The sequence below is a fragment of the Rhipicephalus microplus genome, chromosome 10, assembly GCF_043290135.1.
Source record: "Rhipicephalus microplus isolate Deutch F79 chromosome 10, USDA_Rmic, whole genome shotgun sequence".
Lineage (NCBI taxonomy): Eukaryota > Metazoa > Arthropoda > Arachnida > Ixodida > Ixodidae > Rhipicephalus > Rhipicephalus microplus.
The window spans coordinates 103,937,242-103,961,361 of NC_134709.1; the positions used below are offsets into that span (position 1 = coordinate 103,937,242).

Consider the following 24,120-nt stretch of genomic DNA (forward strand, 5'->3'; position numbering starts at 1 on the left):
GTTGAGACGCACAAATGAAGGATGCCGGGAGATGCAGTGGGCGTGCTGGGTGGATGAAGGAACACTTCGTTTTTTTGGTGGGGGATTCGGTGGGAAAACTAGGTGGATAGTAGCAAACGTAGAGATGTACTGAATGGGTGTATCAAGTGTAATAATAAAACATGATGAGAAGCGTGCTTCGATGGGCACGTACGTTGCTGCTTATCACTGCTTTCAGATCTGCTGTATTTGTTATGCACTGAAGTACGTATCATTCGATAAAATGTCTGATTTGCTGTAACACAGCTTTCAAAATAAAATACAGTTCGCAGTGATTCTCAGCGCGCATATAATGGTATTTTTATGCAATGAAAATGTAAGTGAGAATTTTACTTCCAGACCAATGAACGAGGCAACTGCTACACCAAAGCCAGACCTAGCTCCGAAGCAATATTTCAGTGATCACACTTGTCGTATTTCATCAAAGTAAAATATCACGCGTGGCAAGCGCACGACGAAGGCACAATTAAGACATATTTGAACAAATATCAAGGAGCCTCAGCGCTTAAAAATTATTGCAATCTTCAATACTCGAAAGCATCAAGATACTAGATCACGTCTCACCTATCGCAAGGACTTCTTGCGTTTGGTCAGCCTTCTCGTTTCTTTCAAATATTCGCAGAACGCCCTAAGTTGTTACCCCAGTGAGTAGACGCAACTGCGAAAGTGCTAACACAGGCCTAACTAAACACACACACGGAAATACGCCAACCATACAACTTTATTAGAATAAAAACGAACTAGAGTAGAACCCATTCAGAAGAAGGCAGCATTTACAACACGGACACAAATAGTTCACGTGCATTCACTTGGGTTCACAAACACTGTTCGTTTCTGTAACGCTGTCAGTCTTTTGTCACCCACTAGAAAAAGGCAACATAACACAACGCATGCGAACGCACTAGAATTCAGCCTTGTGCGATCCCCCACCCCCTACTCGGCCCTGGCCAAATAGGTATGAACTGTTACGACTCGCACTGCCGCCGACAATGCTGTGTAGTGCGCCGAGGTCATGGACCACCAAGGTTGTTCGGTAGCACGTTTTTTTCTCACGGCTGCTTTTGCGCCTTGCTGATAGATAAGTGGCAAGATTTATGTACAGCGTAGAATAGAGGCGTTACATATCCAGCACTTGGGCCGACAGCTTAGGAACTCTAAGAGTCAAGATGTCTTCTGGCGCTCTAACGCGGTCGTCTTCCTTATGACGCATAGGGTGGCTGCTTGGCATCGCACCGCTTTGTTCTTTATAGGCCTCGGGTGAGCCTTAGTCAGCAACGTAAAAAAGAACCACCGCTAACCGTGGCGTCAGAATCCTTCAATAAGAAACCGCCGCGCTGGGTTGCACCCATGAGTGAGTGGTATTGCTACGCGTTGCGTAAGAATCGCCAGACTGGATGGCGTGGAGTGCATCATTGGGCTGCTATCGGGCCCATAGGTTGAGGGAGCTCGCGTGTGTAGCGTGAGACACATTGGTGCCGCCGGGCAAGATGACGTCGTTGAAGTGATAGGGTCAGGCGCGCTTGCTCACTGGCCTTGCCACACATTGTTTTTGCAGAAGCAATGACGTTCATTCTGGACTCCCAGGCATAAGAGCACCCCCACCGTCAGAGAATGCGCCGGAGAGACGGGCTTCTTCCACGTGGCTCGGATGTTGGGGGTGCTCGTTTGCCAGGTTCTTACAGGTTCACCTGGAATGCCATGAGGAGAGTCTGGTATCCGTCTCAGTGGCGTGAACAAATCTCATTCTTGAGATCCCGTTCCGGCTCCACCGCCTTGTCTCCAAAACTTTTCGACTAGCTCCGCTCGTCTTTTTTGAAGATTTTCGGTTTCAACACTGGTCGATGCTTCTGCAACTTGTAAAGAACTGTTCGACAACAGACCACACACGACACAAGCAAGTGCACTCTGTTGCCTGACAGAATACCAGACACATTGTAGTACCACATATACCTATCTACGTGTCTACCCAAATTTCGTTCCCTTTACATCAAGAGGCTCATGTTGGAAACAAAATTTTTAGAATAAGAACTCTACATACTATACGTACAAAAACGCAATGAAATCAAAATAAAACATATAGTTGGCCCTTGAGATCACTCTTGACGAAAGCGCTCAGCTAAGGCTGCGGTGAGGAGAAGATTTTGCCTCGACTCGCCTAAAAAATACCGACAGGTAGAGAAGGTACTAACTAAAACACACGCTTCAATGCGTCTGCATGAGCTATTAGCTTTCCTCTCTTGTAGCGAACGTCTGAGTGTTGCTGTTGGATTATCATGCTCCACCACAATAACAGGCCACCATTAGGTGACATGATATTTATTCAGGTTAGAGGACATTGGTACGTTTCGACCACACACCTTGAACTGGAGGCATAACAGGCTACCTTGTGAAAGGCCCTCACAAGGCAAGCGCGTTCTTTTTCAGAGATACTGTATGCCTCTTTCCTAAAAGTTAGTTTCTAACTTAAAACAAAATTGACCATTCGCCACCAGCGCTGCTTTCCTGACATAATATTGCCACATGATATGCTTGGGTGAGATCCAAAAGTGAAAGAAGACAAAGACGATCTGTCAGAGCTGCTGCTTGGTTAATCGACTCATCGATCCCATTATACCAAGTTTGTCTTAAGAAACTTGACAAGACTGGTGGAGGTGCTGAGTACAACGTCTCACGGTCCACCCGATGCCCAAGACCCCGTCCAGCAGCCGGAACACAAGCCCTGCACCCGTGGAAACTCCTGTTCACACAGTAAGCAGCTGTCAATGAGGCCTACCACCTGAGACACCAACCACTGACGCAGCCACTACGACTTTGACACAGGATCCCTTGCAAGCTCCGACACCTTCCACGCCGATCTACTGCACCGTCCAGAACACACTCATGCCTAGCCCCTTTCACTGAGAGCAGCATTAAAATGTTGACGACTGGCTGATTGAGTTTGAACGTGTCGCAGCAATAAATTACTGGAATGATGCCGCAAAGCTCCGGAACGTGAACACTTGCCTAAAGGACGGTGCCAAGACGTTGTTTTTGAACAGGGGTTATGTTCTGACATCTTGGCACGAGTTACAGCGTCGCCTTCTGGAGACCTACAGGAGTTCCGACCACCGCGAACGGGTAGAGCGTGGACTACAATCACGCATCCAGATGCCTAACGAGACCGCCTCGACGTACGTCGAGGACAAGACACGGCTTTTCAAGCGAGTGGATTCTGCTATAGCTGAAGAAAAAAGTTGCGCCACCTCATGCGTGATGTGAAGGAACAACTTTTTGCTGGTTTGGTGCGTAGTCCCTCCAAGAGTGTTGCTGAGTTCTTTACTGAAGCGGCAACAATATAGCAAGTACTGCACCAACGGTCTACCCTGTTTGACCGTCAAGTGAATGCTGCCTCAACTCCCGAAACTTTCGCCACCCCTGGGAGCAAGAGCCCCGAATGGATTCGCGAGATCATCCGATCTGTCGTACGGGAAGAAATGGAAAAGATGTACGGGACAAGGCAAATCGATGTCGGTTCTATCACCAGTGTCATCTGTGACAAGGTCCAGCAGGTGCTGCACGCCCATCGTTTTCCACCGCTGTCAGTTGATCCGGAAACTGCTCCTGTGTCTACTGACAGTCGCCGCCGTACGTACGCGGAAGCCTTGCGATCTGCCACGTCTCTTTCTGGTCAAGGAGTCCCGACGCAGACAGTGCCGCACGTCCCGATGCAGACAATGCTATGCGTCCCGATCCAGGCAATGATGCCGTCAGTCACGATTCAGTCAGCACACGCTCATTTGAATATCGATGGTCGTCGTTTACCGACGCGCAAGTCTGATCTCTGGCGTACGTCGGACAGACGACCCCTCTGCTATCATTGCGGTGAGGCTGGTCACATTTACCGCGAATGCCCAAACCAGCAACTTGGCATGCGGGGATTTTCCGTCAGTTCACCTCGTCCCCAAATTGGTCAAATGCCGAGGGATATCGAAGAGCATCTCGCGCAACAGCGTGCACCCTTTACACGACGGCAATCGCGGTCACCATCTCCGAGGAGACCCGCAGCCACTGGGTCACGTTTCGAGGTGACGGCACGGGAACGCTCTCCGAGCCCTCGTCGGGAAAACTGAAGGCAGCGGCCTTCGAGGGCAAGGTCGCTGGGACTCAAAGTGCGGAAGACCCCCCATCGACGCTTGCACGCAACGCAGAAGACATTTCATCAGACAATAATCGCAGTACCGCAGAAACGCCGAAATCCACATCTGAACCCAGTGACCGCGTGTCACTTGACATACCTGTGCTGATTGATGATTTTCAGGTCAATGCATTAGTAGACACTAGTGCAGACTATTCGATTATCAGCGGGAGGCTAGCAAAAGATCTCAGGAAAGTGATTACACCGTGGAATGGAACGCGAATTCAAACTGCTCGAGGACACGTTGTAACACCACTGGGTCGCTGTACGGCAAGAGTGAAAGTTCGTGCGTCAACGTTTGTGCTCACCTGCCTCGATCTTCGCGACTGTTCACGACAGATGAGTATCGACATGAACTTCCTTCGGGAATACGGTGCGATCATAAATCTCCGTGAGTGCAGCGTGACCTTCTCGACTCAAGGCGCAACAAATCGAGACGCTGATAACTGCCGTAGATCTGCGCTGCGTGTTGCTAACGACAGTGTGACGCAGTCGCCTCGAGCGACTGTTCCCATCGAAGTCGCTTTTGAAGACCTCCGGGACGGTGACGTGATGGCTGAAAGCGACCTATCACTTCTGCTACTCCAGGGTGTATGCGCCGCCCGAAGTGTTGTGCATGTCCTTAACGGACAGTCACAAGTACTAGTTACGAACTTCAACTATGAGCACCGGCATCTTTTCGCGGAACCACCGTAGCCTACGGAGACCCTAATGCCGACATCACGGAGTGCTTCGCGTCCGAGGAAACGCATGACGATAAGGAATTTCTAGAACACATCGACATTGATTCGACGCTGTCATGCGAGAGAAAGGCTGCACTTCATGACCTTTTAAGAGAGCGTCTGTCTTGCTTCGCCTCTTCTTCCAAAGTCCGTCAAACACACCTCGCCAAGCATCGAATTATTACCGATGATGACGTCCGCCCCATCTGGCAGCAGCCTTATCGCGTTCCTTCCAAAGAACGTGCGGCTATTCAGACACAAGTAAAATATGTGCTCGATGACGGGATTATTCAACCATCCAGCAGCCCTTGGTCCTCGCCAGTCATTCTAATGAAGAAAAAAGACGGAACGCTGCGGTTTTGTATTGACTACCGGAAGCTTAATAGTGTCACGAAAAAAGACGTTTACCCGCTTCCACGGGTCGACGACCTTCTCGTCAGGTTACGACGCGCGAAGTATTTTTCTTCCATCGATCTAAAGAGTGGCTATTGGCAAATTGAAGTGGATGAACTAGACCGAGAAAAAACCGCGTTTGTGACACCAGACAGACTTTACGAATTCCGAGTTCTTCCCTTCGGCCTCTGTTCAGCCCCAGCCACTTTTCAGAGGATGATGGACACAGTTCTCGCTGGGTTGAAGTGGCAAAGCTGCTTTGTCTACCTCGATGATGTGGTCATCTTTTTCGAGAGTTTTGAAGAACATCTGAAGGATCTGAGAAAGGTTGTGGAAGCCATTCGCACAGCTAAACTCACGCTTAAATATTAAAAATGCCATTTCGGCTATGAAGAGCTGAAATTTCTGCGGATGGAGTGCGACCTGATCTAGACAAAACTGCTGCTGTCGCCACCTTCCCTTTTTCATCAGATAAAAGAGCAGTACGCCGTTTCCTCGGCTTGTGCGCGTATTATCGCCGATTTATCGCCAACTTCTCGAAGATACCTGAATTTCTTACGCGACTCATCCGAGATGACGTGCCTGTTACTTGGAGCGCAGAACAAGATGCAGCGTTCACAGAGCTACGACAGAGAAGGCAAAGAGCCCCTGTTCTTGCCCATTTTGATGAGGACGCTGCTACAGGAATTCATACAGATGCCAGCAACGTCGGACTTGGCGCTGTCCTTGTACAACGACACAGTGGTGTTAAACATGTAATAGCTTACGCCAGTCATACTCTTTCTCGAGCCGAGACCAACTATTCTACATCGAAAAAAAAATGCCTCGCAGTCGTGTGGGTGACGACCAAATTTTTGCCTTACCTCTACGGTCATCCCTTCAAAGTGGTGACTGAGCACCACTCGCTCTGCTGGCTTGCAAATCTCAGAGATCCATCCGGCCATCTCGCTCGGTAGAGTTTGCGTTTGCAGGGGTTCAATATAACGATTGTGTGCAGGTCAGGGCGCAAACACGAAGATGCCGGCGCGTCTTCTCGAGCGCCTGTGCGGCACGCTGTCAAGGGCTCCGAGGATGAAGATGCCTTTCTCGGCGCAGTCAGCGATTCCGAATTTATGTCAAAACAGCGGGTAGACGCCGAATTACGCCCAGCTATTGATTCTCTGGAAGGCCGAAACTCTCAGGTCCCTCAACGCATTGCTCGTGAACTGTCCTCTTTTAGTCTAACAAGAGGCATTCTTTACAAGAAAAACGCCCATGGTAGCGACAAAGTCTTTCTAATTGTTCGTCACAAGGATCTCGTCACGCATTTCAGTAGAAATGCCTGACGAGATCCTTGCGTGACGATATTCTCCTTGCGTGCCACGACGAGCCAACGTCAGGACATTTGGGCTGTTCGTGAACTCTCGCCAGAGTACGCCAACAGTATCACTGGCCGCGACTATCAACTAGTGTACATCGATATGTGAAAGGCTGCCGTGTGTGCAAGCGTCGCAAGACTAAGCCTGTGAGACCCGCAGGCATGCCCCAGCCGATCGCATCACCACAGACACCATTTGACCTTGTGGGAATGGACCTTATTGGACCCTTCCCTTTGTCGTCCTCTGGGAACAAATGAATTATAGTTGCGACAGATTATCTTACTCGTTATGCTGAAACAAAAGCGTTACCCCGTGGCACGTCCTCTGAAGTCGCGCAGTTTTTCGTGCACCAAATTGTCCAACGGCATGATGCCCCATCATGTGTTATTACGGACAGAGGGACGTCATATACAGCACGAATAATGGAGGAAATTTTTCAATTGAGCTGCACAAGTCATCGCAAAACAACGGCTTATCACCCGCAATCAAATGGACTGACAGAGAGGCTTAACAAGACCATAGCGGACATGCTGTCAATGTACGCGGGCGTACAACACAAAACCTGGAACGAGATTCTTCCATACATCACGTTTCATACAGTACGGCAACGCAAGAAACAACGCTATTTCCGCCTTACCGACTTGTTTACGGACGCAACGTGCGAACTATGCTCGACGCTATGCTTCCGTGCGACCAAAGCAATGAAGTCGCTCCAGACGCTGAGCAATACACTAAATACGCCGAAATAGCTCGTCAGCTAGCTCGCATAAACACCAGTCACCAACAAGATGCAGACGCACGATGTTACAACTTCCGCCATCGAAACGTCACCTACCACCCTGCGGACCGAGTGTGGGTGTGGATCCCTGTCCGGCGACCTTGCTTATCAAAAAACTCCTAAGCCGTTATTTTGGACCGTGCAAGGTTCTTAGACGTGTCACAGATATTACCTACGAGGTATTTCCGGACGGCGCAGCATCTTCTCGTCGACAGCTTCGGCCCGAAACCATGCATGTCGTTCGGCTGAAGCCCAACTTCACACAGTAGCCCTTGTGGTTCACGTGTTGCGACAGGCCGTGACATTGCGCTGCTGCTGGTGTTTGTGTTCTCCTGCGTTTTTATGCCTTTTCTTTTTGCACTTGGTGCAGGCATTGGCGAGACTTCCTCATTTGCGCTGTGAGTACTGTCACTCTCCCTCTTTTGGTTCTCTATATCTGCGTGCGTATGCCTTCATTTTTTTCTTTACGAGCATCGAGTCGATGCTTTCAAGGGAGGACCTTTGCCATATGGTATGCTTGGGTGAGATCCAGCAGTGTAAGAAGTCAAAGATGGTCTAACTGAGCTGCTGCTTGGCTAGTCGACTCAACGAACTCATTACACCAAGTTTCTCTTAAGAAACGTGACAATATAGCTCCCATGCCGTGATCACTCACATCGCATGGCAAAGAGCTTAGAAAAGTCGGGTGCCATAATAACGGGGTTTTCGCTTTGAGCTCATTTCAGTTTGCAAAACGCATTCTCTTTTTCTGAGTCCAAAACCACTTTACCTGGCTTGGACTTTCGAGGGGCGTCAGTTAGAGGGCTAGCAATGCTCAAGTAGTTCGGCACGTAATGCTCATACTATTCAGCTAGGCCGAAGAATGTCCTTATCTGAGATATTGTGGTTGGTCGTGGGTAGTTCGCGACGGAGGCTACGTTATTTTTCTGAAGGCCTACACCGGCCGCGCCACACAACGTGTCCCAGGTAAGACACCTTGCTGCACACTAGGTGGCATTTAGCTGGTTTCGAAGTAAAACAAGCTTCTTTAAACTTGTGCGGCTCGACTCGTGAAGGATCTAAGTGTTCTTCCCAGCGGTTCGAAACGATGACGACATCGTCAAGATACGACAGAGCGAACTCGGAGAGGCCATTAGAAACGTGGACCATTAGGCCAGAAAAACAAAAGAGGCACTTTCAATTGAAAGCTCCTCTTAAGTGGACGATACGTTCCGAATGGAGAAACAAATGCGTCATAGCGGCTAGCACACTTCGTAAGAAGTACCTGCCGATGCCTTCGCATGAGGTCTAACGTGAAAATGTAGTTGGACTGTAACGTATTTTCTAACCGCTCCTCTAGATTTGGTATCGAATAAGTTTGGTCTAGATTTGTGGCGTTAATATGCTGAGAATTGATGCATGGCCTCGGATTTTCTCACTGCACTTGAACCAATATTAGAGGAGACGTATAGTTACTCTTGCCCGGTACTATGACTCCCAAATCCAGAATTTTATTGATGTGCTCTTTCGTAGTCTGCTTAGACAGGGGAACATCGATACGCTAGCTATTGAATGGATCCTCACGAGATAGGTCGACATCGTGTTCAATCACCGTCGTGTTTTTGGAACTGTCCAAAAACACTTCTTTAAACTCCAAAACAATCCTTATGAAGTCCTCCTTCTTGACTTCTTTTTACCTAAGCTACATATTTAACTGCTCCAAGATGACCTCTAATCTACTTTTGATTCCATCACTAGAGGTCAAAATTTCTTCTCCCTTTTTCTCTAAAGCACTCAAATGCAGATTTACGACCACTTGACTTTGAACGTATGGTTTCAGCAACTTAGTGAGATAAATCATAAAACTTTCTTCGGCCGCCTTCCTGATTTCGCGTAATAACTGATATCGGGAAGCTTCAATTTTATTTTTGCAGGCCCTTTGCCATAAACCTCAATCTTGTTATTTTCGGAAGGTCGCAGCAGCATTACTTGACTTTGCGCTTCAAAGGTGCGTTTCGTCGCTGATTTGTTGTAGTATTCCTTCGACAACACTTGTCCAGCCGCCATGTGGCTTCCCACAAAATTTGGTGTTTTTCCAAGCCTCTGAAGAAGGTCAAGAACATATGGAACTACATCAGGGTCCTCATGAAATTGCTTACAGGATTCGGGTAGCCTTCGTGATGGTGTTTTCAAACTCTGACAATATACAAGCACTGCAGGGCTGAATCCAGTGCTCTTTTGAGGAGCTTATCTCAAAGCGAACATAGCAGGAGAAAAACACGCTTTTGGGCATTTGTGCACAAAAGCACATTTCTGCACTTCTCTTTGGTGCGAATTGTGATTCAGGCTATCGACGTGGAACATGAAAGGTACAGAATAAACCGCAATAAAGTGGGGAAGAGGAGAGCGCTGACACAGCGTTGGGGGTGGAAACCGGCCCTGTCACCCCATTGCACAACTTGGAACAACTACTCGGCATAACACAGTGCATTTGGGTGAGGGTAGAGGGTTATAAAAAAGAAAAGGTGGAAGAAATAACAAAAACAGATTGTGGGCGGGAGGTCTCTCTGTCGATTGGCTTGGTTCACGTGAAAGCGAAAAATTTCCCTGGATGTTGGCAAATTTATTTTTTGTGCATTTGTGCACAAAAGCGCATTTGTGCATTTGTGCGCATTTGCGCTCGTAGCGAAGAGTTCTCAGTACCCGTTTCAGAACGGAATCCATACGCTCTACCGGATTAGATTGAGGGTGATCGTTCGAGCTGTGCACTTTTTTCTTCCGCATTTATTTTAAAAAAGGTAGAGGTAAGGCAGCTGGTGAGGACACTTCCGTTGTCGCATTGGATTTTGAGATAGAAATCCGACGAATGCAATTAAAGAGAGCAGAGCATCCACGACATGAGGAGAATAGAGCTCCTTAAACGGGATCGCCTCTGAGAATTTCGTGGCTACACAGAGGACCATCAGGATGTACCTACAACCTTGCCTTGAGACTGGCAATGACCTGACAATATCAAATACTAGGCGGCAATAGGTTTTGTGCCAATAAGCACAAGCTTCATGGTTGCCTTTCGTTTTTCCGTGCATTTCTCCGCTCTCTGACAACTGTTGCATGAGCGTACAAGGTCTCCAATTTTCTTCCAGCAATTAGGCCAAAAAACTCAAGGGAAATTCTAGCATCGGTCTTCTTTATGCCGAGATCTCCTGGCCACACGTTTTCTTGCGCTAGTTCCAATAGTTGGCGACAATACTTTTGTGGTAGCAAGAGCTGCTCATACTTGCGACCTTGGATATCTGCATAGCTACAATAAAAGAGCCCTGTCTTCTCAAAAAGGCAACATTTTTGTTCTTTGTTCCCAATTTTACACTTTTCATTGAGCGCTTTACTTGACAGGTCCCCACGCTGCTTTCGAATGAGCTCTTCCCAATTAAACCTCGACAGCTCACTCGCCCGTTCCGCTACAGGTGAGAGCGAAGCACCGCTCTCGCTCTCACTCAATGACTTCGCAGTGGTAATAAGCACAAAGTCCCAGAAAGCGGCGTACATCATGCTTTGTTTTCAGTATAGGGAACAAAACAACTGCCATAGCCTTGTCAGGATCGGGGCGAGCACCACTGTTGCTGACAATGTGGCCAAGGAATATGAGTTCCTCATGTGCAAAGTAATACTTTTCCAGTTTCAGAGAGAGGCTGGCAGTGCGAATAGCCAGATGAACCGCCTCAAGCCGCTCAATGTGCTGTTCAAACGTCGCAGAAAAACGACTACGTTGTCTAAATACACTAAACAAGAGTACCACTTCAAGCCACATAAAACTGTGTTCATCATTTGTTGGAACGTGGTTTGAGCGGAGCACAGGCCAAAAGGGAGAACTTTAAATTCATAGATACCGTCCGGTGTAATAAACGCTGTTTTTTCTCGATCCCGTTCATCTACTTCAATCTGCCAATATCCGCTACGGAGATCCATGGAAGAGAAGTAACGGGGTGTCGCAGGCGATCCAAGGAGTCATCAATACGAAGAAGAGGATATACGTCTTTTTTCGTTATCTTGTTCAGTTTGTGGTAGTCGACGCAGAATTGCAATGAACCATCTTTCTTTTAAACCAGAACAACTGGTGACGCCCAAGGACTAGTCGATGGTGGAATTACGTCATCGTGGAGCGTTTGTTTCACTTGATGACGGATAGCATCTTCCTCCTTCTGCGACACGCGGTGAGCATGTTGGCGCACGGGTTGCACGTTGGGCTCAGTGATAATTCTGTGCTTCATTAGAGGAGTCTGCCGGATTTTCAAAGTATTGGCAAAACAGTCACTAAAGGATGAGAGGAGACGGAGGAGCCTTGCCCTCTTAGGTTCTTCCAACTGGCGATTGACGTTGTGGCGACAAGTCACGTCAGTATCGCAGCTGTTCTTAGTCGAGATCGTCGTAATCAAAGGGAAGGCGTCCAAATCATCCAATGCCTCCAAGTAAGCTATGGTTGTGCGTTTCGCAAAATGCCTGTGTTCACCACCGAAGTTCGTAACTAAAACTGTAGTCTGGCCATTTCGCAGTTGAACGAGATTTCGAGCAATGGCCACTTCCCGATCAAGCAATAACGTCAGGTTACTTTCGGCGATGCCCGTAATCGACTGCTCCCGTGGACACTCAACAAGCATGAAGATACTACTGCGAGGTGGCAACGTGACGCAATAATCGACTACGCGTAAGGCCACGCCACAATGTTCATTCTCGATGTCGGAATCTGGAGAAACACAGTTACCAAAACTGACGAACAAATCACGCAGATTAATTATCGCTCCATACTCTTGCAGAAAATCCATGCCCGAAATGACCGGCCGAGAATAATTGGGCAGTACAAGGAATGATGCTACAAAAGCCGACGCACAAATCTCAAGCCTGGCGGTGCACCTTCCTATAAGGGATGCGAGGTGTCCTCCAGTGGTGATTAGTTGAGGGCCATCCCACGTTGTCAGCACCTTGTGTAGACGGGGGGCCAATGAAGCACTCATCACCGAGTAATCAGCTCCCGTGTCGACAAGCGCAGTCACCGGATAACAGTTCACGGAAACGGTAATGGCAACGGACGTTCTGTTGGCGGTTTCACAAACAGGCTTTAACGGCACATCGTAAGACAGCAGCGGAGGGTATTTGTCGGTTCGCGTGACAGCGGCCTCACCTCCGGAGGTCGCCGTTTGCAGTTTCCCAGGCGTGGGCTTGTGCCACTGACACCAGGGGACAAAAAGGCGGGTCGGGCGCGATGCGTTGATGTGGACGGACGGGGTGATGGTGACCATGATGGTCGTCGCGGCGGGAAAGGAGCGCGATGACTACATTCCAAGTAATCCGCAATTTCTTGTGGGCGCTCACCATAGTGGGGACAACGTGCACCTGGGTGGAATCCGCGTAGGCCTATTCGTCGGTAGTAACAGTCGCGGTACATGTGTTCAACTTCGCCCCAATGGTAGCACAAAGGACAATTGTCGAGTGCACGCCACACGGTGGACTTCCACGGGCCAGGACGAAAATCGGCCTGAGAAGGCAGGCGATGGGCTGGACTGGGAAAGCGTCTGGGGGTTCCAGTAAGTTGATGAGCAAAATGTGCCGCCGACGGCGTAGAGGCGCGTAGGGCATCCGCGTAGGAAAGCGCGGCAGGTTCGACTTGCGATGGTGGTGAGGGGTTAACGAACGGCCTGATTTCGTTACGAACGACGTCCGTACGAGCAGCCCTACCGGGAGGGGACGCTGCATGTGGGACGTTAAACCCCACATATCATCGGACGCTGCATGAAATTTCCGAAGTTCTTCGCGTACAACTTGCCGTATGAGTTCTGTGAGGACCTCCCTGTTATCACCTCCTGGTACAAGCGAGCACGCAGCGGACATGGCCGTCTGACGCTCAAACTGTGACACCCGCTGCCGAAGCATGCGCTTCATAATTGTGGCCTCACGTATGAAGTCGGACAAAGTCGTAGGAGGGTTGCGCACAAGGCCCGCGAAAAGTTGCTCCTTTACGCCTCGCATTAGCAGGCGCACTTTATTGTCTTCTGGCATGTGGGGGTCAGCCCGCCGAAACAATCGCGGCATTTATTCGACAAATATGGCGACGCTCTCGTTCGGCATTTGAAATCACGAAGAAAGTGCCTGCTCCAATCTCTCTTTGCATTCGGGGTTACTGAACGTCTCGCGACGCTGCCGATGGAATTCCTGCCATCTTGTGAATGAAGTTTCGTGGTTCTCATACCACACTTTCACCGCGTTGAAGAGGGAGATATACACGTTCTTCAACTTACAGCGATTGTCCCAGTCGTTGATGGCAGCGACACCGGTCGAAATGGTCGAGCCAGTCTTCGACATCCTCAACGGCATCACCATGGAATGAGTTGGGTGTGCGAGGCGTGTTGATGACACAGGGTATGCTAGCGAGTGGGTCATGCTTGGTTTGGGTTGCGGATGTGGCAAACATTGTCCTCACGGAACTTGCCAAGGGGCCGTACTGTGGTGGCAGTCCTGGAAGGCGGTGGCTGTTTCGGTAGATATCAGCAGACCCTGGTGCACTGGCGGTGGTTGCTTCTGGTTATAGATTAGCAGGCATAAGACGTTGCAGTACAGTACCCAGCACTTCCACCAGTCTGTCGCGAGAGGAAACGATTGGCAGGAACTTGAATTGGAGGACTGTTTACTCAGCCACAGCTGCCATTCACTTCTTCGCTCTCGTCTTCTGCCACCAACACAGCGTGGCAACATGCCGCTAATATTCTCAGTGTGCGGTAGAGACTGTACAGCGTGATAAGTGCCTTGCAGCGCGCTTCAAGACACTGGTCTACGCTGAACAGTAAGGAGCAGTGCGTTTCAGCGCACTGAGCGACACTGTCCACGCTCTACAGTGTGTTCCAGCGCCACCCAGTGCACTGTAGTACACTGGAAAACACTGCAGAGCGTTTCCAGTGTCATCCAGCGTGCTGAAACGCACTAGGAGACATTGAAAACCCTGTGTTTTCTGATAGAGACGTACGGACGCAAGTACCAACGGTCACACAAATGGACGAACACACGCATGGACGCACGAGTGGACGCATGGATGGACGGAAGCAAGAACCAATGAACGGACCAAAGCACAGACAGACTGTCAAACGCTTCGCCCCACCAATTATTATTCACTCCGTGGGTATGCAGTGACTTCTTTGCAGTTTTAACAGATTAGCAGCTTCTGTTGCTCAAACGCCGAGTGGTATCCGTGCGCTGTTTGTTTGGAACCTCACGTGATTTCTGCGCTTTCGTTTGCTGTTTTCCTAAAGTGCCCTTCGCAAGAGACGGGTCCTTTCTGAAATTAAGGTCCTGAGTGGGTTTGCGTCTGTCAAGTTTGCTCGGAAAACTCTCTTTTTATTCACTCTTTTAACGCGCACTGACCTGCTTTGCAACTTTCGGCGAATTTTGTTACGGAAAAGAAGAGACGCCGTAACGACTAGGCTGGGGATTAGATATATTCAAAACCAGCGGTAATGGCGTAACCGGTTCACCAGCGATCGAGCGGACACAACTCTTTGTCTTCCTCGTCTTCCTACACACGCGCGTCGCCCCCTAGGAAGACTCTTTGTCTTCCTACACACGCGCGTCGCCCCCTAGAATATCAATATACATGGATGTAGCATAACACCCGGCGGTACAAGTGCCGTCTTGGCGCATCTAAATGTCAACGTTACTAAGAGATTTGTAGGGCTTCAAGTGCGCAACATGTAAAATATCGGTAGCCTGTAGGGCGCATGAAGGCGACGGGGTGGCAAGACCAACTTCATATGTTACAGGAGTAACCACACGAAGGACTCGGTATGGGCCTGTGTAGCGAGTAAGCAGTTTTCCTGACAAGCCAACTTGATGGATCGGAGACCAGAGCAGGATCAAAGAACCGGGCGGAAAGTGTACGTGACGGTGTCGTTGGTCATACAAGCGCTGTTGCTTCTTTTGAGAGGTCAGAAGGCGAGTACGGGTGATTTCGCGTGCGTGAGCGGACCGAGTGATAGCGTCCATGGCATATTCACTGGTCGGTAGTCCAGGGGACAGTATGGCGGTGTCTAGAGGCAATGTTGATTCTCGGCCAAACAGCAGAAAACATGAAGAGTAACCAGCAGTGTCATGGCGGGAAGAATTGTAGGCAAATGTGACGGTCGAGCGATGGTTGCGAAATCTTTCACAAACATTCTAAAGTAGGAGCAAAGTCCTTCAAAACTTCGGACGTCTTTGGCTGACTGGCGTACAGGGAATCCAGTGACTGCACGAATTTTCTCGGGGTCCGGCTCCACACCCCAGGCGTCGACAAGGTGGTCCAACACTGCAATTTGCCGGCGTCCGGAGCGGCACTTCGACGAGTTCGATTGGAGGCCTGCAGTGCGGAACATCTCGAGAATAGCTGACAAACGCTGAAGCTGGGTCTCAAATGTTGGGGAATATACAACGACATCGTCAATATAAAGACATGTTGAACATTTGAACCCTTGTAGCAGAAAGTACATCATGCACTCGAACGTGGCTGGGGCGTTGCATAGCCGAAATGGCATGACCTTGAGCTGATATAGCGCGTCCGGAGATACAAATGCAGTCTTCTCTTGGTCTTTTTCGTTGACATCAATCTGCCATTAGCCAGAACGTAGGTCTATTGTAGAAAAGTATCGGGCACCGTGGAGACAATCGAGAGCGTCATTGATACGGGGTAAAGTGTAAACGTCCTTTTTCGTGATTCTATTCAGATGACAATAATCCACGCAGAAGCGCCACGTGCCATCTTTCTTTTTGACGAGAACAACGGAGGACGCCCAAGGGCTCGAAGAGGGTTCCATAATTCCTTTGGCTAACGGCTTGGTGACTTCTTGTTGACTTACTTTACGCTCGGCGGCAGACACCCGGTACGGTCGCCGATGAATGGGATGAGAATCACCTGTGTTATTGCGGTGCTTGACGAGTGAAATCTGGCCGAGTGGACGGCTGTCGATGTCGAATATGTCGCGGTATGAAGCCAGAAGGTGGCATAGCGCCGTTGACTTCTCAGGTTTAAGGTTCGGGGCGATCTTGGAGCATAAGATTCCATCGAGGGACGTGGCATCCTGCGATTGGTGTGGGTGCTCGGGACATACGTCTGCCGTAAAACAGGTGACGTGGTCGCCAATTAAGGGCCTTAGCGTGGCGACCGAAATTCCTTGGGGTAGCACTTGTTTTATGAAACCGAAATTGATAACAGGTAATTATGTTCGGTTAAAGGCCATGATTACGACGGAGTGTGGGACAGTAATGTCACGCGCCAGGAGAACATCAGTAATCAGCGTCACGATATAATCAACGTTGAGCTCGAGAGAGGGTGTTGCCAATGCCACGGATGTGAGAGCTTTAGGCGGTATCCGGAAGACGTCAGTGATACAGAGGCTGTTCGGCAGTTCAGGGTAAGAATCCGGGAGAAGAGGAAGTTCTAGGCAGAGAGTACCGGCGGCACAATCTATCCGGGCAGAATGTGTCAATAGGAAGTCCATGCCGAAGATTAGGTCGTGTGGGCAATTTTCTAGCTCCGTAAATAAAACGGGGACATGGCGGCCGGCAATACTAACACGAGCGGTACACATTCTAGTGATGGCCACAGTTCCACCATCAGCGACACGGAGGGCTTTATTTGCTGCAGGCGTGAGGACGTCTTTGAGCAGGCGACACGGATGAGCAGTTATTATGGACACTTGAGCTCTGGTATAGACTACCGCCGTCAAAAAAATGCCGTCCACATACGCCTCAATCAAGTTAGTATTAGTGGGTAGCGTCTACGGAGGATTTGGATCAGTCGCAAGTAATGCAGCACTACCTCCCAGAGCTACAAAATCTAGTTTTCCATCGGAGAGGATTCGTAGTTGACCGGCGACGTATAGTGGCGTTGCTGGGGCGATGGCGAACAGCAGCGTGTGGGTGATGGCGAACGAGCAGTGAAGTGGCTGTTAGACACGTCGGAAGAAGGGTACACACGACTGGGCGAATACCGACGGGAATCCTCGTATGGTCAAGTAGGGAAAAATGGTCTCCAGTTGAAGGGCGTCCAATTGCTTCGGCAGCAGCGGGATATATATGGCCAACTTGGTGGCAGTGGAAGCAGATCAGCTTGTCATCTGCAGTTCTCCATTCCGCCGGATTGCGGGATCGCCGAATAAAATGTAAGTTATGGCGTGGTGCATTTGTTGTCATTGGTTGGAGATGGGTCGGAAGACAGAGCAGGCCACGGGAAAACTGAGCTTTGCAATTTCCCGCCTCACGGCGGCTTGATTATTAGAGACCACTGGAAGCGTTTGTTCGGCGCCATGGTCGAGCGGATGTGGAGGAAATGGGGCCGGACTTGACGCCTCAAGCTCCCGTCGAACTATTCGTGTCACACTGTCCTGCATAGGTGGTGCGGCACCGAGATCGGTGCAGGTGGATGTAACAGCCGCGTTTGGTAGCCGCGGAAATTGAGGCAGAACACGGCGGCTTTTGGCCATTTCGAAACGGCGGCATTCCTTGATATTCATATCTACGTGCGTGACGTTAGTGTAGACGAGCAAATTGAAGGCGTCATTCATGATGTCCTTTAGTATGTGGCCCACCTTGTCACTCTCTGTCATTTTCTCGTCGACTTTTCGGCACAACGCGAGCACGTCCTGTATGTACGAGACATACGACTCTGTTGAGGACTGCAAGCGAGTGGCGCGTTCTTTTCGCACTTCCCTTTGGCAACTGAATGGGTCCCCGAAAATGTAGGGTACTCGCTTCTTGAATGTATCCCAGCTGGTGAGCTCGGTCTCATTGGCGTCAATCCAGACCCATGGGGTGCCGTCCAAGTAAAATTTGACATTGGCGAGCATCATGGTAAAGTCCCATCGGCGTCTCTGGCTGCCAAGTGAAAAGGGGTAGAAGCCTCGTCACATGCCAAGTGAAAAGGGGTAGAAGCCTCGTCAAGCTGCTAACATAGCAGCTTTTTGCGCTTATCCTTGCGTTTTCTTTTTCGCAACTCTGAAGAAAATGCTCAATAAAACTGAAAACTGAAACGGAAAACTGAAACATATAGAGTCAGTAGTCAACGTCAAGCCCAGGTTGTGTGGAGAATGTACCGAGATCTCGGGGGGTGGGCATTGTCAGGTATGTAGTGGCTGGAGCTACACATGTGGACGCTGACGGGCTGTTGTCATTGGTAGCCATGGCCGGAGACTGAACGGCGCGGCCACTGCGAAGCTTCATGGTGAAGACGGGGAACGTTCCACCTTCACCAATTATGTTACGGAAAAAAAGAGACGCCTTAACGATGAGGCTAGGGATTCAATATATTCAAAACCAGCGGTAATGGCGTAACCACTTCACCAGCAATCGAGTGGACACAACTCTTTGTCTTCTTGGTCAGTTACACACGCGCGTCGCCCCTAGAATATCAATATACATTGCATGTAAGAATATAATACTCCTCAGCTGACTCTGCAGCCTTTTTTAGCTGCAATTCGCCAAATTTTTCCTGCAGCTAAAGCTTGAGGTCTTCCTCGATGCAGCGATAGAATTGCTCCAATGCAATGCATTCTACCACTTTATCGCGATCGTAATAAACATCTTCGCCCTTGAGCTATTCAAATAAATTGCCTTCAAGACGAAACGCGAAGTAAACGTGTGACTCAGTCTCCTTATTTGAATACCGGAACCTTTGCCGGAAAACCTCGCGTGACAACGTATAACCTTTGAAGAACACCTCCTTAACCTCGTCATAGCTCTCAAACGCTTCCCTCAACAAGCAACTTTTCGCGTCGGACACTTCGCCGGGAAGAAGAGCTAACAGCTGCCGCGTTCAAAGAGACCGCTATAAAGCATTTCGCTCACAGACGTGTTTGAACTTCACGAAATATTTAACCATGCCCTTGCCAACTACGAACGGTAGCAGTTGCTCCCGGATGCTCTGACCACTGACCTGAACCATCGCAGAAGCTAGGCTAGGCGCCTGCCAACACTATAGGATTGCCAATGCTATTCTTTTAAACTTTAGGTACTCCTGTCTCTCGGCCTCCTCACGCTCGCGACGTTCGCGCTTTTCTGCTTCTTCGCGTTCACGAACTTTTCGCATTTCAGCCACCTCGCGGCATGCTTTGATATACGTCCATGCCTCATCCGCTTCCTTAGCCCGTAACTGCTTAATCCTTCATGATCTCAAGGATTCCTTGCTTTCGTTTCGCACGGCCCAAAGTAAGGCCAAGTTCCTCACAAATTTCGATGATATCCTTCACCTCACGTTTCTCTATCGTATACTCTAGCCTCTTCCTGTTTGCCCTTGTTAAGACTCTACTTGCCGGACCCACTCTCTACTAGAAAATTTACTGGCAATACGCGCAATCCTTTTCCAACACTACTGCGTTTACAACCTCCGCATCAACTTCGGTTTCAAAGCACCCCGACTTCGCTTGAAACAAACAAAGCTCACTCTACTGCTTGCCACAGCCCTTCACTATAACCTGTGCTAGAGCAGTCTGGCAACTGAGGGGAAACATCAGGCACTCACCGCATCGACACAGCTGCCATCTACTGTCACGAATTCCACCACCGCCGACACTATTGCGTAGTGAACAGAGGTCGCGGGCCGCCAACGTTTTTCCATAACACGTTTCTCAGCTCCCGACTGCTTTTGTGCCGATCTGATAGACGAGCTTTCAAGACGATGGTGAGTTAAGGCAAGGTTTATGTACAGATTAGAAAAAGGGCGTTACTTATTTTGCGCTTCCGCCGAGAACTTTGGGACTCAAAGAGCTTAGGTGTCTTTGGACGCTCTAATGCTGTCGTCTTCTCGGTCGGCTCCTTGGCAGCGCGCCGCTTGGTTCTTTATAGACCCCTGGTGAACCTTTATTTCAGCAACGCCCAACAAGAACCACTGCTGCCGTGGCTTCAGAATTCTCCAATCAGCAACTGCCGCGCTGAGTTGCACCCATGGGCGAGTAATTTTGCCACGCATTGCGTAATAATCGCCAGACTGAATGGTGTCGATTACATTATCGGGCTGCTAGCAGGCCCGTGGGTTGAAGGCTCGCCATGGGTTGCACAAGAAACACTGACGCCGCCGGGCTAGACGACGTCATTGAGAGGGTGGCGTCAGGCGCGCTCGCTCGCTGGCCTTGACACTAGTTGCCTTTGCAGAATTATTAACGTTCCGTTAGGACTCCGAGGCATGACAACAACTACTAGGCTCTCAGACTAAAGGCGGGGACTGTTCGCAACGTCTTTCACTGATATTTCACTCATAAATTTAAATGTACCGAACAAAGCCTATCCCAATCATAGGCATCATTTGTGGACAAGTGCAATGACGTGAAGTTTGGCAAACATCATTATGTGACAGCTTGTGTCGAGCCGTAAAAAAAGTTTAGTTCAAGTTCAGCAACTCGGCAATGCGAGAACTTTTTGTCTGGCACTAGTCCGGCTCGGGTTTTAGTGTTTGGGGGGAGGGAGCTGGTCTAAATTCACAGTTACTTTACCGTTTTGTTTAGGAAAAAGCTACACGCACAAAAATGGGTGATTAATTCCAGCCCAAAAACATACGTCCCTTCGTTTCCATAATTGTTAAACCAGGCTGTGGTCGCACACAAAATGTAGCCTTCTGCAAGGTGCCCTTAAAGCGTCCTCGGGCGAATTTTCTAAAGATCCTAAGTATACTGCTCAAAATAGAGTTTGCAGCCATGTTTCAAACAGGAAGTGGATCGTCAAGATGGTAATTTCCTCAACTCTGTTCGAAATAGCAGTTAATTTTTCGTGAAATAGAGCTTCAATTATTTCAAGGTTTGGCATTCATTGCCATGGCCGATAAGCACTGCATTTGCTAGCTTGCTTTCGCCGATGACGCTGCATGAATTACGCATTGCTTGAATTACGCATATCTGCCATGAATTACGCACTTATTTTTTCGGAGAGTAGAATATGCAGCCGTGAATCTTTTTACATTTCGCGCACGTACTTACATCAGTTTGACATCCACGATGTGCATTTTCGTTGTGATGTTTAGAAGACTAGAGATGTCACTGTGAACAGTGACAATAAATGTTTGGCATCGGCGAGCAGTTGTCGAGAAATAAATAAGCTCCAGTTCGCAATTGCTCCTTTCAATGTGAGAGCAGAACAGAGCAGTGACGTGATGTTGCCACGCTATAGAAACGCAACTCTGGCACATATTGCACACTTTATTCCTTGAGCCGTATTTTTAAGTTAAGAAAGTGCGTGCGAGCTTGCATAAACTTTGACTTTCGACATGCATGGAGACGAGCAAGAGCAAATTTGACTTTCACCCTTCTGTTCTACCACCATGATTTCCACCAAAGCTTAGTCCTACCGACGAAGTTCCTACAAGTGTCGTCGGCGCTTCTGGGTTTCAGAATACACAATTTATACGAGTAAAAATGACAATACAGCACAGCTGTGGCATCATTTGACCGAAATGAAGCCTATTTATTGTTACGGTGTCCACGCAAAAAGAGACAAACATCGATGCGACGCACTTGCAGCACTTCCACCAAATGTACGCCTCCCCTCACCGGCAGCCGCCGGTCGCACTAGTGGACACTTCACTGACTCTTGTGCGAGAACATGGACTCGTCGATTCGTGTGCTTACGGAACCAATGTGACCGCATAATGTCCCTGGCACACTGTATTCGTTTTGGCCTTGCCGTTATGTAGTCGCTCATTACGACAGAGCAACAGTGGTGCGCTGGCACGACTGCACTCAGCGTTGCGCGAAAAACACCACAATCAATTGTGTGGGCGTATCTATTGAATGAGCATAGAAGCGGAATAAATCCTGAACAGATATCGCCTTTTGGAAGGAGCGAGAAACGGATAATAAAGTTCGCAGTAACCGCCGATAATCTCTATTGGTTCCTCAGTTCACTGAGATGTGTTTTCTTCTTGCGGTTGTAAAATGTAACAAAAACATAGCGCTGTTGCCATTATCGCGGTGGAAATTGTTACAGGCAGCAGTGTTTCGTGTTTAAGACATGTGCGAATTTTAGTAGAAGGTGCAGATTTCGTCCATTTTGAGTAAGTGACAAACAGAACTGAAGGTAAACAGTAAGTATGTGTGTTGACCATTTCTTTAACACCGTGGTTTCCATCTCTTGGTGTGGCTTAGTGGTTAGTGTGCTGTGTTAGAAACCCGAAATTTGAGAATTTGATTCCACGCTGTCGCACTTTTTTTCACGAGTGCTTTCTACATTAAATTTTATACAATTATTTTTACTATTGTTTAGTGGAAGCTCGCCACGGTGGTTCTGAAGCCGCTTCGTGCTCCAGAAGTGCCGGCCGGCTGGATCATGCTATCTACCTTCCGCTTCACCATACGCCACTATAAACCATGTGCCACTAACATTTCCAGCACCATAATCCACCAAATTGGTGGATAGTGGAATACATCATTCCTAAGGTAGACGTATTTTCGATAGGGTGTCGCACTGAGATATTCCAAGTATAAGTGGAATACGCATGAATATTTATGGGATTCATTAAACGGGCTGTCATGCTACCAGAGTGTACGCATTCTTGATATAAGCGATCGGTTTGTGTAAGTAGACTTTTTCTGCAGTATTCCTATAATATGCATGCATTTACGCGACAAATGCCAGTAAATACATATTTTAGAGTGAATTTATTTGACATCTATTCGGAATAGTTTAGGCACGATACATTATTTGCCTGATACCCACAATAAATTCAAGTTTGGAACATCGAACATCAGTAGTATCCAGGGTGTGCTTCTTGCCCCTTTCATCTCTCCCGTTTTTTTGTTTTGCCATGGTATATAGGACACAAAATAACACTCAGCCACGTCATCAGGCCCCACCTCCGTTTTTAGTGAACGAGGTACCCCCCTTCCTTCAAAAATAATTTCTGCGTATGTCCGCGGTTGAGTTTTTTCATTTCTGAGTGAATCTTGTGCATTCTTATCTTGTTTTGTTTTTTTTTTGAGATTTCGTGTTCTTTCTTTCTCTTTTCGAGGAATCCCTGGCCTAGTGGAGCAATACGAAACACTGAAATGTTACGGTGGCTGCCTCTCGGCTACAGAAGACGAAGCAGGCGGAAAACTAATATCGAAGACAATAAATATTTTGCTAAACATGGCCTCTTATTGCGTCACAACTGGCACCTTGTTTTTATAAACATCATCCTTTCCGATATCGATTGCTGCAATTTCTTGCCAGAACTGTGATTTCTTACATGTAAATTTTATGTTTCCGGATGGATCAACTTCCCTTTCTAGCAAGAACCACTTTCGTTTCTGGCTGAAAGGATTTCTGTATTCAGCTAGAATGGCTCCTATTTCCGGACAGAACTGAACTATTAATTATTTCTGAACGAGAATTATTTCTATTCCCGGCGAGAACTGGTTCCATTTGCGGTCGGAAAAAATCTGGCTGGACTCTATTTTCCGTCTCCTGTTCCGCCGGAACTGGTCGTTGGGATTGCACTTTAATGGAGGTTCCTCTTACCGAAGGTCATCTTTGCTCGGAAGTCGTTTCTATATATGAACCTGAGCTTCACGTTTAATCACCCTGATTGACGAATGCCAAATATATGCAAGCAGTTCAAAAGTTCGCACAACGCGTTCACGCTAATTGTGCTGTTACCTTTAGTATTTTATTAGTAGATTATTCGACGGCATCAATTCA

The 24,120-nt window shown here is 48.5% G+C and overlaps 1 long non-coding RNA gene across 1 annotated transcript in view; it reads left to right on the forward strand.

Moving 5' to 3' along the window:
• Positions 1-23,567, forward strand: part of LOC142774499 (uncharacterized) — a 46,589-nt gene extending 23,022 nt beyond the window's left edge. The window contains exon 2 of the long non-coding RNA XR_012886419.1: positions 23,450-23,567. This is a non-coding gene — a long non-coding RNA (uncharacterized LOC142774499). The remainder of the gene's footprint in view (positions 1-23,449) is intronic.
• Positions 23,568-24,120: the final 553 nt, after the last annotated feature.